This window comes from Misgurnus anguillicaudatus, unplaced genomic scaffold, assembly GCF_027580225.2.
Source record: "Misgurnus anguillicaudatus unplaced genomic scaffold, ASM2758022v2 HiC_scaffold_29, whole genome shotgun sequence".
Taxonomy (NCBI): Eukaryota; Metazoa; Chordata; class Actinopteri; order Cypriniformes; family Cobitidae; genus Misgurnus; species Misgurnus anguillicaudatus.
The window spans coordinates 5132712-5149737 of record NW_027395279.1 but is presented as its reverse complement, the minus strand read 5'-3'; the positions used below and the strand labels follow the sequence as shown (position 1 = coordinate 5149737).

The window sequence follows — 17026 nt, the reverse complement described above, 5'->3', positions numbered from 1 at the left end:
CAACGTTTACGTCTAAAAAATATATTTAAATGGGTAACACTTTACAATAAGGTTCATTAGTTAACTACATTAGTTAACATTAACTAATAATGAACTGCACTACAGCATTTATTAATCTTTGTTAATGATAATTTCAACAATTACTAATACTTTATTAAAATCCTGTTAACGTTAGTCCACTGTGAATGCGAATTCAATCGTTTTAACATGGACAAACAATTAAACCTATATTTCTATAAACTAACATTAACAAAGATGAATACATGCTGTAACAAATGTATTGCTCATGGTTTGTTTATGTTAGTTAATACATTAACTTATGTTAACTAATGAACTTTATTGTAAAGTAAAACAAAACCCGTATATTGAAAGGTCCACTAAATCGCCTTAACTCGAGTGATGTCAATAAAGTTTCCATGTTAGAATTTAGAAATATTAAAAAGCAATCAACAAAGATGTTTTTTTGACCACTGCCATTGTAGCAGTCAGAGAATTTGGCCTTTGATAATGTAATATTTATATGCTAATGAATTAAATTAGGGGCGTTTACAAGGCGGAGTTCTAAGAGCATTCGGCTGCGCACAATTTTAAGATCATTTGTGATTTATAAACTGCACATCTGGAAAAGAGGCGTACGCACGTTTTTTTGTGCGTACGCTCCCTTTCTCTGAATCACACGTACGATCATTTCAGAAATTGTCTTAGATAACATGTAGGATAGTTCCTACGTCGCACTTTTATAAATGAGGCCCCAGATCACATACTGTATGTTAAAGATAAAAACCTCTTTTGTTCTTACTGTATGGCCATAAAACTGATGAATGACACAACTGTGTAATTGTTATTCATGTGTTTGTTTTGTTATACAGCAACACATGTATGTATGCGCAAAACAAATTTCTCTTAGGGGACAAAAAACGACCATCATCATTCATCATCACATGTTTCTGAAAATGAGACAAACCTCCCTGTGTATAATACCATTCAAAGTTACAAAAATAACTTAAGTAGGGGATTTATATTTTTAGATCAAATCTCCTTAGAAATCACAGATGATAAGTGGTGCTTCTGAGGAGTTTTTAGAACAAACATAACTTAAAGAAACAATAGGATATAATTTCTCATTAAAAGATTGATCTGTAAAAGAGTAGATATGACACATAGACTCCACATCATAAAAAGAGACTCATAATCCACAAACACCCCGACTCTCTGAGGCGCCAAACTCAAGGAAAGAGAGACAGATGGACGCTCACTAGCCCAATAATTTCCTTCTCGCAAACCAGCCATCCAGTATCCATTCCCAGGATTCAGCATGTTCACCCCCTTCCTCCTAACAGATTCTCTGGCCACACCCACAACCCAAACACTTAATCCCTTCACCTGCACCTCATAGTAAAAACATGAGGTGAATCCTTCATTTCCAAGAACACAGAGCTCTTCATCAAACTTCTTATTTGACTTTTGATCTCCATCCTTCACCGTTTCTGATTTTAGTTCAAGTCTCACTTGTTTCCCATCATCATACACAAAGAGACGTGGATGAGCTGAATCAGGATCCAGAGTCACATTCACTGTTAAAATATTGAGATTTCTGCTTTACAGATGAATGTTGTAACAATGATGATAATAATATTATTAGTTTGTGTCTTTCTACAACACAACATCACTTTACAGAGAAATAAACAAACATAAACAAACTGCATAGAGAAAATTAACTGAAACAAAACTAGACAAACCTGAACAATAAATAACAACAAATTAACACAGATGAATAATATGTAAGCAATAAGGTACGAGAGGCTTCGCGTCGTGCCTAACAACGCCCTTCAGCCGTTACTTATTCACGATACAGCACTTGCCTCGAGTACCTTATTGCTTTTATAAAACGGTTACCACACAATATTAAAGTAAAAAAATATTAGTGCAACTTTCATGAAGTTAAATCAATAAATGCATTCCTTCCGCTAGAAAAAAATAGTCCCTGACTGCGAACAACAACATGAAAGCTCAAATAAAAACAACAAACTGTTCTCAGACTTTGTCTCATTATATGTTTATGTGTTGCTAAGGGTGTTGCTAAGGGCGCAGTGATATTAAATAGAACTGTTGGGTGAAGCGGTCATAGCAGTGTTTTATCGTGAATAAAGCACACCTATTGACCAATCAGAATCAAGGATTGGAACTAACCGTTTTATAAAAAGAGGATAACAAACTAATTCAATGTGTCAATAAAACCACATACAGTTTCATCTAACAGCTGTAGATCTATAACACTTTAATAATGTCATCAATCTTAAACTTACCTGCATATCTCCTTAACAGGGATTTCACTAAAAACAGACAGACAGTAAAGAGTTAAACAGAGATCATAACAGAATTATACTTAAGATTGAGAATAAGATTAAAACATTTAATGAAAAGTTTGTCTAATAATGAATCATTTATTAAAGAAATTGAAAATAAACTCACAATCTTTTACTGTCCTGTTCTCTATCAGTGAAAGCCTCTTACATACTAAAGAGTTAAAGAGAAAACAGATTAAGTAAAATAACACAACACATTAAAATGAATTTAAAAACAAACATTAACATTTAAATATTTGCTCATGTTTTAATGAATAATTTTATGTTTATGTTGTTTATCAGAATTTGATCTGATCATCTAAACTTAAATCAAACAACAGACACACAGATGTTTGTGTAAACATTTACAGTGCTGGGGGCATATTACAGAAAAGTCCTAACTTTAATATTATCTTAACTGTTTGGTAACCATGGTAATTTCAGTTAGGACCTCATTTAAGACAAAAGCTATTACAGAATGATGTTCCTAAATGCATTATCTTATCTTAACTGCAGATAGGAAAGTGGTATTACAGAAGCATCCTAACTTGACAAAACATCCTAAAAACGGCCTTAAAGGAACAGTATGTAAGAAATTTTTATCAATTAATCATAAAATTGAGCTGATATGTCACTAGACATTAAGAAATCATTTTCATTTCAAATACTTATATCACTGACAGCAGTGGTCTGGCCAGGATAGTGTCATTTAAAATGTGGAGTTGCAGCCCTCAACTGATGTTTATGTTGTCATTTTGTGTATTGGCCACCAGTTGTGTAATTGCAGTACCAGTTTTAGCCACAAGTTTTGTGATTGCAATACCACTTTTGACCACAATCCTACATACTGTTCCTTTAACTTTAGGGTAACCTCACAGGTGTCCTAACTTAAAACTTTAATGATAGCCAGCTGAAACAATCACAATATGATAGAACTGCGGGAGAATGACATTACATTTTTTTAACAAAGTGCAGCAATGTTTGTTTTTGGATTACTCTTTGAATGTTTTTACCTTCACACATTCACATAATCACAATGTTTCTCACTAGTGGAGCGATCTTTCAGTTTCTGTCATTCCTCAATATCATAATGAATACAGTACACACTTTACTCAGCATCTATTTCTTTTCATGTCTCTATCAAATGTTGAAATGTACAGTAGTATCCTAGCACTTAGGAAGAATAGTTTTCTCATTTTTGTAAGTCACATTTGCTAAATGTTTAAATTTAATGGTAACTGACAGATGATGTGCTAAAACACTAATAAAAAACACAGACTATGATTTCAATGAATTTAATAAAATGTATTTTTCTGCCCCATTGAAATTAAGAGGGAAAATCATTTGTTTACTGTAGCAGCAGCTCACGCATTGCTGGTTGCTTGGTAACAGACCTGACAGTTGTTAGCCGAACATGATTAAGCGATTTAGGATTTCCTAACTAGAGATGAGATAAGATTTGGTGAGATAAGATGAGAATCTTAAATCAACTTAAGATTTGCTTCTGTAATTTGAATTTGTGAAAAATCTTAATTTAACACATCATATCTAAGACCTAAGATAGAAAGTTTCTGTAATACGCCCCCTGGTGGATAAAGTTTGTGAACTCTTGATCATATTGACTGATGCTGCGTCCGAAACCGCCTACTTCATACTATATAGTACGCGAAAAGCAGTAGGCGAGGCGAGTAGTATGTCCGAATACATAGCATTCGAAAAACAGTATGCGAAAAGTACCCGGATGACCTTCTACTTCCGGTTACATTTTGCAGTGTGCATACGATGGACGCTTCACTATCCCATGATGCCCCGGGAGAGGAGTTATCCAACGAAGAAGACGAGGCATGCTATTGGTTGTTTTCGCGCTGAAATGACATGACGTGATGACGACGTATGTCACGTGATGTAGCAACATGGCGGATGTAGTACGTCCGAATCTCATTCATACTACCAGGATTTATACTATACAGTACCTACTGTTTTAACGCTAAGTAAGTAGGTACTTCATCTAATTCAGTACCTACTATACAGTATGCGGTTTCGGACGCAGCCTTCGTTTCTCTCTTTTATCAGCAGTAACATCCACTGAGTGTTTCATGTATTGAGTGATTATTTCAGCTTCAGATCAACACAAGAGTCAATAATATTTCTGCACTGATCCTCTTTACATATTAAACTCTTTATGTTCATCAATATTACTGAGATGTAATTGTATTTGAGATGATGTTAAAGTATCTCAGTCAGGTTGAGATCAGGACTCATGGGTCACTACTGAAACTGTTTTATCTTCTTCTGTTAATCTTGAAGTACAGATGACCGCACAACTCCTGTTAAATGTTTACTGTAAATGACAACACACAGTTCAAGACCTAAGACATCAAACAGCTTTAAATCATGATGTTTGTCTTATTGTGAACTGTAAACATCAAGACTGTTAGAAATACTGTCACACCCAGGGGCTGGCTGCTAATAGGCTAAGGCCACGCCCCTTCTCAATTTCCACCTCGAGGAGGTCCGCAAGAGCAACCCAATGACCAGACAACACGAGGAACAGGTAAGTAATAAAACAATCTTTATTGAATTTAAATATTTAAAATGTCTTGGGAAATGGGGAAAGGGGAATTAAAACTAAAATCTAGTTCTGCCCTCCAGGTGGGCCTCGGCCGGGGGATAACGGGAAGCAAGGGGGGGCCAACGGGGGTCCTGGACGTGGGACTCAGGCTCCGGCCTGGCCTTGATAATCCGTGGCGCGCTCCTTCTTCCTCCTGGAGGCAGAATCAAAACCAATATGAGTGTGGGGGGGTTCTTATTCTGGTCGTGTACCTGGAGCTCCCTCGTGGAGGCTTTTCCTTGTAGTTGCACAGCTTGTATCGGATTGCTCACTACTCCTTTTCTATCTTTCCACAGGTGGCAGCTGGGACAGAGAGACACAGTTTATTTGATGTGGAATTAGTCCTCACCTCTTGGCTGGGCTCAGCGTACCGTAAGTACAGGTTTTGCGCGATTTCTCCTCAGATTATTCACTCTCTCTCCCCTTCTCTCCACAGGTATCGACTTGGACACAGAAACACAGTTAGTTGGCTTTGAATGGCTCTCACCTCTCGGCTGGACTCAGCGTACCGTAAGTACAGGTTTTGCTCGATTTCTCCTCAGATTATTCACTCTCTCTCCTCTTCTCTCCGCAGGTATCGACTTGGACACAGAAACACAGTTAGTTGGCTTTAAATGGCTCTCCCCTCTCGGCTGGACTCAGCGTACCGTAAGTACAGGTTTTGCTCAATTTCTCCTCAGGCTACTCCTCACAGGTCTACCGGATATAGTGCATGCTCCGTCTCTGTAAATCGACAGCTTAAGAGGTTGATATACACAACAGGCAGCCGTGGCGGACTTACAGCAGTTTGCGTGGCGTCCAATGGGGTAAGTAGTTCTTAGGTGGCGTCGGGGGCGAACCCTCACGACCGCTAGATGGTGGCAGAGGGGTGGAATATCACAACGTCTCACCGGGCCGAGCGCTGCCCTTTCCTCGCTACCGTCAGGCGTTCGAACTCTGGACAGGGGCGCCCCTTTGTAGAGGCCACGGGACGATGGAATTGCGTCACCTCTCTCTCTGCAACAACAATGCTTATGCAATTGGAAACATCAACAATAATAGCCCCAAATCGTACTCACACCTCTGCTGTTTCCTCGGCTCTTCACCGCCACTCTTCACCTCCGCCCGATGTCTAGACGGGGGAAAATCGTTTCTGGGCACCGTACTATTTCTGGAGGCCCGAAGCACGCTCACAACATATGCCGTATTGGACTGAGCTAAGACCGGCAGCCTCTTTGTCTTCCCTCGACGAAGTGCGTGAAGGCGGGGGTTTATCTGACAAGACACACAGCGATACACAGCAACCCACAGCAATATACAGCACCACGTCAAAAATAAAGGTTTCCACAGCACAAAGACTCACCCACCACTCCAAGTGTACGAAAAAGACGCCCGTCTTCCCTCACTTCGCTTAGTTCAGATTTGGCGATGGAAATATGCGGCCCAGCTAGTGGTGTCGTCGTTGTGTCGGCTTCGGTACGTATTCCTTCGGCTCACCCACCGCGCTCTATTAGGGGTAGGGCCGCCTTTCTTCTCCTGGAGGGTTTTAACATAGAGCCAAGTTAATACACGGGACACTTTCAACTAGATCTTGGTACTCACAACGATGCCGTTTTCAATCCCCTTTTTCACTTTGTCTCAACTAGTCGTGTATCCGTTCTCCTCACAACCTTTAAGGTTCGCGATGTCTTCACAATCATACAATTCCAGCCAAAAGCTCTTCAGTATAACACCACAACCAGCCGGGTGCAGTGCTCCTTTAACTCTCTCTCACAGCTCCGTCCTCTTTTGCCTCTCTTGGCTGCCGTACTCTCTCCTCTCGCTTTAAGCGCTCTGTGGATCAACGGCGCCCTCCGGTTCCTCCGAGGACGGAGCGTGTGATTTGGGTCTGCCCTAGGCAGTAGTGGAGCTCGTGTCCGAAACAACTCTCCTCCTGTGTGCTGCTACAGCTCCATTTATGTGGCCCGTCCTCATTTCTTCCTCTAATCAGAGCTGCTACATAAATTGGCTGCACCTGTGGCTCGTTTCTTCCTGATTTGTGTTGCCAGGGAGACTGGGAAGTGAAAGGTGCTTTTAAAAATTCTGTCCGGGCGGAACCTCTCCTCTCCCTTTTTGGTTCCGCCCTAAGTCACCCTGTGACAATACTCTTTATAACTTTATATAATTCATACAATTACAATACAGCTTGAAGTTCACACTGGGCAGTGATTCTTGTCTTCAGTCTTGTGTCATTGATTAAACTTCATGTTAAGTGTAATTCACACACATTTACTCTACACTGTAAATATGTTTAACACAGTTTTTAAATAAAGACATAAAACACATGGAAACATCAATGTTATTTTATCATAAATAAAAAGCTAAATGTTTATGTATATGAATTACTGTCAAATTAAATTAAATACAGGTGATTATAACATGATTATTTATTTAAGCAATATCGCTCGAGTAGGAGTGTGATATAGCTCTATATCATCACGGCTGTGATTAGGCTAGAGGCACGAGGCAATCACAGCCGTGATGATATAGAGCTATATCACAAACGACTCCGAGAGTGATATTGCTTTTATACAATAGTTTGACGGCACACGTTTGAAAAACGAAAACAGGAAAACAACAACAGAGTTATTTTAAAAGCCTCTTTGTTTGGGAACTACTTTCTTCCGCCACGGATTTGAAGGCCAGAATGACAGGTAAGACTTTTGGCTGCTTTGAATATCATAATAACTCAATGGACAGATTCGCCGTTTTTAAATATAACAATTTATTGGTCACAAAGTGTAGTTTTAGGATTAGTTAAGTCGAGAATATATATGTATAATATTTAAATCTGCAGTCGATAAGTAAAGATAGTGCCTGTTTGAATGTCTGCTTAGCAAGATTCGCTACTCGAGATCCAGAGCAATGAGCGGACGTCAGGGTTCACTCGCCCCGCTGACCACCCCCCTATCTGGGCTACATCTGTGACAGGGATTCCCTGGCTCTGGTGTTGGCCCGGTCTGTGTTTGATCAAAATTTTGATCAAATCAGCAGTATTTGGTGTCATGAAACTATTACTTGTTTTCTTCTTCATATTTTGTGTTGTTATTGTTTTGGCGCGAGGTAAAAGTTAATAAAATTATATTTATATAACGTTGCTATCCCATTTAATCTTAACGCGATACGAGCACTCGCTTATTATTAGGCTTTGTTCTTCTCAGTACTATATAAAACATAAGTGTTTTTCATAAGTGTCACAGATTTTTTTTGATTGCTGCTCATGGGCACCGGAAGTGGGGGTGCTGCAGGTGCTGCAGCACCCCCTGGTGGCAAAGATTTAAAACTGCAATGACCATAAAATGATAGCTTATAAATATCTGTGATTGTTGTTTGTTACTGTTCCAAGACATTTTGTATGTCATGTTTGGGCTGTGTGATGAAGAGAGAATTATTCATTTAGTAATTTTAAAATGATTTAATTTGTTTCAGTGTGTATTAGTCAATCAGATTTGTTTTGATGACGTGATTGCGATTCAGCTGATAAGCTGCGTATACGTATAAGCATAACACACAAGCACGCACACTCACAGCCACATAGAACGAATTACTAGGCGAATTACTACTATCTATCAGCTTCGCAATGTCTCAGATAAGATTTTTTTTTTTTCAATCACACAGCCCAAAAGTCCCGAGGACTAGCGTTATTTCTCCAAATGACTCACATATCAGAAAAAGGTAATCTTTTCAAAAACTATTTAAAAATGTAGCCAAATTGTTTCGCGGTGTTTAACGCACATGTAAATGTAACAGGACATTTAAAGTAAAGAAGATTGAATTAAATTATTAAAACGACATGAAAGGAACTACATTGTAAAGCCTCGATGTACAATAAGGAACATGCGCATTTAAGAGTGGTGGGTATTTAAAAAATTAATATAAATTATTCCCATGCATCGATTTTAATGTTAATCATCTATAAATCCAAATTATTACATATGGAATATATTCCAACAATTTAGGATATGATGTTTTTGTTTTAAAGTTTTATTTTTACACCGCTGTGCAGAAGGCATGGCAAACCGAAACAAAAATTTACATTAACGTTTAAAAAATAGAATTAAATGAAACCCGTGAATTGAAAGGTCCACTAGTTGCCTTAACTCGAGTGATGTTTCCATGTTAAAATTTATAAATATTAAAAACTTAAGCAAAGGAAAACAAAGCCGGAGTAGGCTAGAGTTCTCAACGGGTCGGGCTGGCCCGACAAACCCGACGGGACCCGCGAATTCGGGCCGGGTTCGGGTCAAAAATATAAGCAACTTATCGGGTCGGGTCGGACCTCGGGCTTAATCTCTTACGCTCCGTGAAAAAAATTATTAATCATCACTGCTGTTCACCGTAAAGAAAGTCTGGTCTGGCTGCTGCAACATGCATCACAGAGAGGGGCGGGGGATACCAATAAGCTCTGGGGTGGATCAGCAACGGATCCAGACCGGAGCTGCCGGCTTTAGAGCGGATCCGCTTCAGAGCAGATCCGTTGCGGATCCGCCCCGGAGCTTATTGCTATCACTGCGTGCACGCCTGTTGCCTGGAGAAGAAGAGATGGAGAAAAGTAAACTTGCCGCAGGTGAATTCACCGTTGTTTGCTACTACAGGAGGAGAAGCCGCTGGCTGGGTACATGTTTGAGTTCTTTTTATTTATTATTGTGTGATTTTTAGGCATATTTATATAGCTAGTTTATTGTTTCAGTTGTTTGTAATGTTGAAAGGCGTGAACATTAAAGCTTGGTTTGAATTTCCGTCTGCTGTTCATGATAATAGCCTACTACGTGTATGAGGAAAAAAAAGGCAGGGGGGGTCGGCGGCGTCGGGCCGCGGGTCGGGTTCGGACAGATAATTCACGTTGGTGTGTCGGGTTACATCGGGTCCGGGCTTTAAAAGCCACGGGCCGGGTCGGGTCGGGTTGTAATTTTCAGGCCCGTTGAGAACTCTAGAGTAGGCTACTGGCACGAGTGAGAATGTATAACTGGTTCCATTCCTCCGACTTTCCTCCAAACTTGCTTAAAGTAAATTCTCCTGTTTTTCTCTTTTTTTTACATCTTCAAACTCCATGTTGCACTTAAGCTACACCATACAGAACAGCAGACCCGTGTGTGATGCGTGGCAGAGGAGACTCCGCACATGATTTGCTTTGCATTTTGTAACTTTTACAAATCATTTTGTAATTTGTGTAACTTTTTGGACACATTTGTTACTTTGGCCTAAATATAGTCTATATAATATTTCTGATTATATGGCATAGTTTTCTCCCCACCCAATGAGGCTAATAAAGTAATGATAAAAAATATGCTTATCAACGTTCCGGCCCGGCCAGAGGATAGTAGCAGAATAAGACCCTGGCAGAGAATCTAAACTCTACTATGCTGCAATAGGCTATATAGTTTGTATGCACCGTCAGCTCAGCTGTACATTATGGATGTGAGGTGCGAGTGAGTTTTTAAAAGAAAACATAGGTAGAGTGATCTGCAGAATAAAAAGCTTGTGAACAATTTTAGAATTCTATAACTCTATACCAAGTGTTAATCGTCCACACGATGTGACAATACTCCACTTAAGTTTAAAGTTACATCCAAGAGCGCTGATCTTTGACGGGATAAGTACTTCCGATTGGGATTCACAGACTGATTCACGAGCTAGTGAACTAATGAGACACACGGAGAGTGTTTAAAAACAGCGCACGTCTGTGCGGGCAGTTTGTCCAGTCAGAGATGAGCCTAATAAGAACCTCCATTCATTCACTAATAATAAAATGACGAGTAGGTGGCGGAATGATATGAAAGGTGAAGCGGTTACTGTGCCGTTATCAGTAGAATATTGCACGCCTCTTAGCCAATCAGATTCGAGAACCAGAAAGAACTGTTGTATAATATTATTTAATGAATCAAAACTGTTTTTCAATTTACAATAAATTAATAACATAAATAACCAACAGACATAATTACCATTTTTTAGTCTCTTTAGTTTCTGATGTTCACTTTTTAGTCTCTGATCTTCACTCTTTAGTCTCTGATCTTCACTCTTTAGTCTCTGATCCTTTCTTTGTTGTTCTGAAAAGAAAAAAAAACATTAACCTGATATAATTATTTCATAACAACTAATGTACAAACATCCAACATTATTTTATAAAGATTATTTTTGATTTTAATTTGATTTGCCCACTTGACACTGTGATGTCTTTACAGGTTACTGTATGCAGTTCAGTTTACACCACACAGCACAGATCATTAAACTGTCTGAAAAATAAGTCTTGACTTTTAAGCACTACAGTATGAGAAGTAAAATCTCAGATCACTGTGTGTTCAGTTGAAGATGAAGTGAATCTAAACCTGAAAAACTTCGCACTGAACTCCACTAACTGATGAGATGTTCAATGGTGACAAAAACAACATTTCTTTATATTTAACTAACCTTAGGTCACACTATATACAGTACATACATTATAATAAATATAACAAAACAAACATGAATGTTACCTCTGTGTCTATAGATGAACACAGCGATCAGTAATCCACCGACCACACCAAACACACTGAGCACAGATCCAACAGAAATCAAGATCACTGATGACCTCAAAGAGTTAAACATTTTACCTGTAAAACAAAACTCTCTTTATCTAATATCATTAATTATATTCACTTGAATTATGAATATTTTCATGTATTTTATTGCATCAAATCATCATGAGACAAAATAAACAACTTAACCAGAATCAGTGTTTGTGTACTTACTTGATGTAATAATCTTTTTGATGTTTGACTCTACAGTGATATTTACTGTCTCTGTTATTTACAGTGATCATGTGTTTAACTCTGAATCCATCTGTCTCTTTCTGTGAGTCTGTATTTTCAGATGTCAAAGTGACTCCTTCACCGTCCAGCCACACAAGTTCAGGTTCAGGGTACCAACCTTTAGATTCACACTGAAGATGAAGTCCACCAGAAACATCAAATCCATCTATAGTGATGAGTGGATGACTACCTACAGCTACACGTCAAGAATAAAAAAAAAACATTAATTTAGTGATAACTTTCTTCCTACACTTTTTTCCTTGTTTTCTTCTGGCTTATTGTGATTATGACAACATGCACTTAACCCAATACTGAACATCACTAACAAGTACAAGAACAATAAAACAGGAGTTTGCTCGCCTTCAACTCTGAGATCAACAGTAATGTCATCATAGTTGGTTTTGGACTGAATTAAACACTTATAAAGTCCTTCATCAGAGATCTGAACTCTTGAGAGTTTAAGTGATGTGTTTCCTTTCTGTAGTTCATCTTTAAACACTTCAGTTCTTCCTCTGTACGACTGAAGCTGATTTGTGTTTTTGTCTTCATGATCTTCATAGAGATGAACTACTGAGTCTTTAAGACCAAGTCTAGACCACTCGACTGTCATGTTTACAGCACTGATGTTGGGTTTGAGAGAACAGGGCAGAATCACATCTTCACCAAATACAGCGAGTAGAGGACCTGCAGGTCCAACAACAGCAAACTGATCTGTAAGAGACAGAAAACAGGTCTGAAATCTGCTGTCAGAGAGGTGTTGTGTGGTTTCATTCTGTTAAAATTAAAGAAACCATTCATGAAAAATAAATTAATGGTCATTGTTTAACCACAAAAAGTTAATATTACAGTTATAATGTGTGAATATTTACCTGCTGTTGAATCTGTGATTCCAATAATAATCATCAGAGTCACACAAATGAACTCCATCACTCCACAACACAGCTTTTCAAAACATGACAAAATAAAAAATGTTTTAGACACAAACACATTTACAAAAACAAATACAAACAAATTTGTTCACAATCATCTACGGCGTCTTAATAAATTCTGATCATGAGTGTTTGTGGGATCAAGCAGAAACTTGTTTAATTTTACTTTCACTTATGAGCTCCTCCCATCATTCTGATAAACAGGAGTTAATTTTCTCTGTTTGTGTTGACTGAAATCTTTAAACTTTCATTAATTATAAGGTTTAATATGAATTTGTGGTGTTTCAGGTGTGGGATGGTCATATTCTTACTGTTTCATGGGTCAAAAAATTAAGAAGATTATGTGCAATCTGACATTTACCTTATTTAGCTTCAGATATCTTTTAAGACAGTGACAGTTTTCATTTTCAGTGCCAAACTTTTGACTGCACACAGTTTGTGTGGTGATGAATTCAATGTGAAGCCCACAGCTGGAGTGAGATTCAGTTCATCTTCAGAGACTCCAAATATGTTAATGATTCAGAGCATTTAATGTAACTTAGGATCTTTAACTCGTGTGAAATAGTTTTATAAGTTCGTTGGAAACAGTATTGTGTCTGGTATCTTATCAGTCAGGTTTGTCTGGTTCTGTGTTAACTCACCTCACAGAGACTCAAGTGTGCTCTGTTGAAATCCAACATTAAGCAGATTTCCAGTGGCAATGGTTTTGGACCCAGAGGTTCATTTCTCAAGTTAGACCCAGATAACAGATGATAAAGAACCAAAAGCAGAATAAAACACAGATCAACACAGCTGTGCTGTAATCCTGAAGAAGTGCCATATTCAGACAACAACACCCAAAGAAAAGTCAACGCAGGTTTTTGTGGGACAACGTGAAGATATAATCTGTCACAAGCACTGAAGAGTGTAAATTAGGTGTGACTGATACATTAAAAGTTCATTGATATTGCAAACAGTTCATAATTTTCTCAACAAGCAGATGCGATGAGATCTGGGTCCTCATTTATAAAGCGTGCGTACATGTCACAAGTCGGGGCTGGCCACTAGGGTAAACAAGCCACGCCCCTTCTTAGTTTCCACCTTGAGGAGGTCCCCAAAGCCAACCCAATGACCAGATAACACAAGTGCACGCAAGTATAAAAAATAGAATTTTATTTCATTTACTTAAAATGGATGGGGAAATTGGAAATGGGAAAAGATTTAAAACTAAGGGTTCTTTTTCCTCTGCCCTCCAGGTGGGCCATGATCGGAAGAGGGAAAAGGGGGGGGGGGGGGAGAAGACGGGGCCAAGCGTCCGGTGTCCAAGACTCTGCGGTTGTGCGGCTCAGGCTCCTCCGGCTTGTTTCATGATCCCGTGGCGCCCTCCTCTTCCTCCTGGAGGCAGAATAAAATGACAGATAAGTGCTGGGTTAATGGGCTTCTTTGGTTAACGTACCCTTGCCTGGATGGCACGGTGGCTCTCCGGTACATGGTGCTTGGGGCTGACTTCGTAAGTGTTTCCTCCAATAACGGGTGTGTTTCTTCTCTCTTTACAGACTGACAGCTAGGACACAGAAGATTGGTTATTTAAACTGCTGATGACTCTCTCACCTCTCCAGCTAGGGACAGCGTACAGTAAGTACAGTACAGGTAAGGTTTCCTCGTTCACTTTCTCTCTCCACAGGCTGCTGACAAACACCACGGTAATATGCACATCCAGGGACTCGCCTACAGCATATGCCAGGCAATAAAACAACTGGTACCCGCAGCCTTTCCGTTCTCCCACGACGAGGTTGGTGGAGGCGGGGGTTTTCTGACAATATACACACAGCAACACACTGCACCACGTCAAAGTGTATTTCCACAGCAAACACAGACTCACCCACCGCACTCAAGTGAACACTTAGGACGCCCCATCTTCCTCCACTTCACCAGAGCCCGTTAGGCGTTGTTAGCACGGCCCAGTCAACGTCCAAGTCGCGGCCCAAACTCGTCCTCCTCCGGCTCTCCCACCACACTGCTCCGTGGCAGGGCCGCCCTCCCTTTCCTGGAGTCGTTCGATACAGAATGGGTTAGTATACAGCATGACCACAATTAATATTGCATACTCACAGTCACCATATAATCTTCTCCGATGCTCTCCTCTTCTTTACACACAGGTAAATATTCCCAACCACACACAACAAGGTGTTTCTTCCTAATGACAGGGTTACCCAACGATTTCAATAGCTTCTAATTTCTTCATATAAGTGACCACTCACTCTGACTCCGCTTCTCCTTCTGTTCTGTTTCAGTTCCCAGCGGTTTCCTGTTGTCTCCCAGCCACTACGGTTTGTCTTGTCCCACACAGCCACGCCAGCTTCAGCCTGAAATGACACCAGCAACAACAAACAGCTACCACAACAAGCGCTCTTCGTGGTGCTCCTTTAAATGATTCACAGCATGCCTTCATTTCACCTCCTGCGGCTCTGTACTCTCTCCGCTCGCTTCACAGCGATACCCAGATCAACAGAGCCTTCGGGCTCTTCAAAAGGTGCGTGTCTTCAGTCCGCCCTTGGCGGAAAAGGAGCTTTCCCCGAGTCAATCACTGCTTTCCTTGTGTTCCTGCAGAGCTATTTATGTGTCTCATCCTCACACAGCCGCCAATCACAATCTGCTTCTTTGATGCTTTGCACCTGTGGCTCGTAAGGCCCTGATTGTGTTGCCCTTGGAAACCAGGAAGTATTGGTGTTCTTTCAAAATTTGGTCCGGGCGGAAACCGTCTTCGGCGGAACCAAGTTTGGCCATTTTCGGTTCCACCCTATAAAAGTCACCCTGTGACATACACACAGATTTGATCATAATGTGTGTGTACGCAAAAACCTAGGGCCATGTTTATAAAAACTGTCTTTGACATAGTGATGGGAGAAACAAAGCTTTTCGAAGCTTCGAATCAATTGAACCAATTGCTTCGAAAATTGATTCAGTTTTTCGAAGCAGTTCGAAACCCCACACATGCTGGCGACCCCTGCTGGTCAAAATAGTGTAAAGCAGATATGGCCAAACATTTGACACTTTGTTTTACAAAATAATAGCAAGATTTTTATTAAAATATGTTAAAAAATTATTTAACTTAATTAAGACATAGTTAAAAGTGTATTATGTGTTTTTAGTTTTATTTAGGGCAAACAAATGATTAAAACTAACTACCCTTTTAATTATGCACATTTTTGTCATTACATCTGTCTATAAACAATAAATAGCCAAAATGGCAGTGTTATTAGTCAGAAGGATAAATGTTTTATGAACTTTTATAATAAAACTGACCCGAGTTCACTGAAACCAGAGTCATATAATAACAGAGTTACGAAACGCTTTGATCTCGCCGCTGCGCGGTCACGTGATTCATGTAACGTTCTACAGTTCCAAACCAAGCTGTCTGTTTGCATAGGTTTTCAGCTATTTTAGGTAAATATTAGCTTGTAATGTGAATTGATCACTATACTTACTATGTTTATAACGTTTTTTTTTTTACTAGGGAGTGATGGAAATACAGTAAATCAGTTAATAAAGATAAACAGTTAATTGTGACCCAAAGATAACTGGTTATCTATACCAACTACAGCAACACAGTTTATCTTTTATTTTTTTAGCAAAATATAGCTATATAAATGGCTATCAATCTGCTAAAAACATAATTCCTACACTTTTACTATATTAAAATCACAAAAAAGATTGCCAACGCGGTTATTTGTAACAGTGAAGCATAACAGAAACACACTAAATTCATATTCAATTGTATTTATAGTACACATTAAATGTTAATATAATCATACATGATTTTCGAGGATACATCACTCGTATTACTTACCAAACACAATGAAAGACATAGCAGCATTGTAAAGCAGTGTGACTTTCTTATGAGGCATTTAATTCTCGCTGTTGCCCCCTACACTCTTAAGAAAAATGGTTCTATATAGTACCAAATAAGGGTTCTTCAGCTCGTAACAATAGCAGCACCCTCTTTGGTACTATATAGAACCCTTTTTTAGATGGTTCTATATAGAACCTTGCCTTGAAAAGTGCTACATAGAACCTCGGTGGTGCTATAAAGAACCCTTTCATTTATCAGCAGTCAGGAGGATTATTTTTGTTTATAGTTTTGTTTTGTTTTGTTATTTATAGCACTTTACACAGTTTAACGGTTTAAAAACAGAACTTCAGGACATCAGAAAAATACTTTTATTTTCACTTTTTCATTACTGAGATATCATACAATAATAAATATGTTAAAATCACAATCAAAATAAATATATGAATTATTATGCAAATATAACAAATCATTACTCAAATAAGATATGGATGTTAAATGACAGC

General features: G+C 39.0%; 1 long non-coding RNA gene and 1 pseudogene across 1 annotated transcript in view; both read right to left on the bottom strand.

Annotated features, from left to right (window-relative positions):
• The window catches only part of LOC141362774 (uncharacterized), a 254486-nt gene that overhangs the window by 196229 nt on the left and 41231 nt on the right, over nt 1–17026 (bottom strand). The gene's annotated exons all lie outside the window — the stretch shown is intronic.
• Nucleotides 826–12803, bottom strand: LOC141362731 (butyrophilin subfamily 1 member A1-like; annotated as a pseudogene).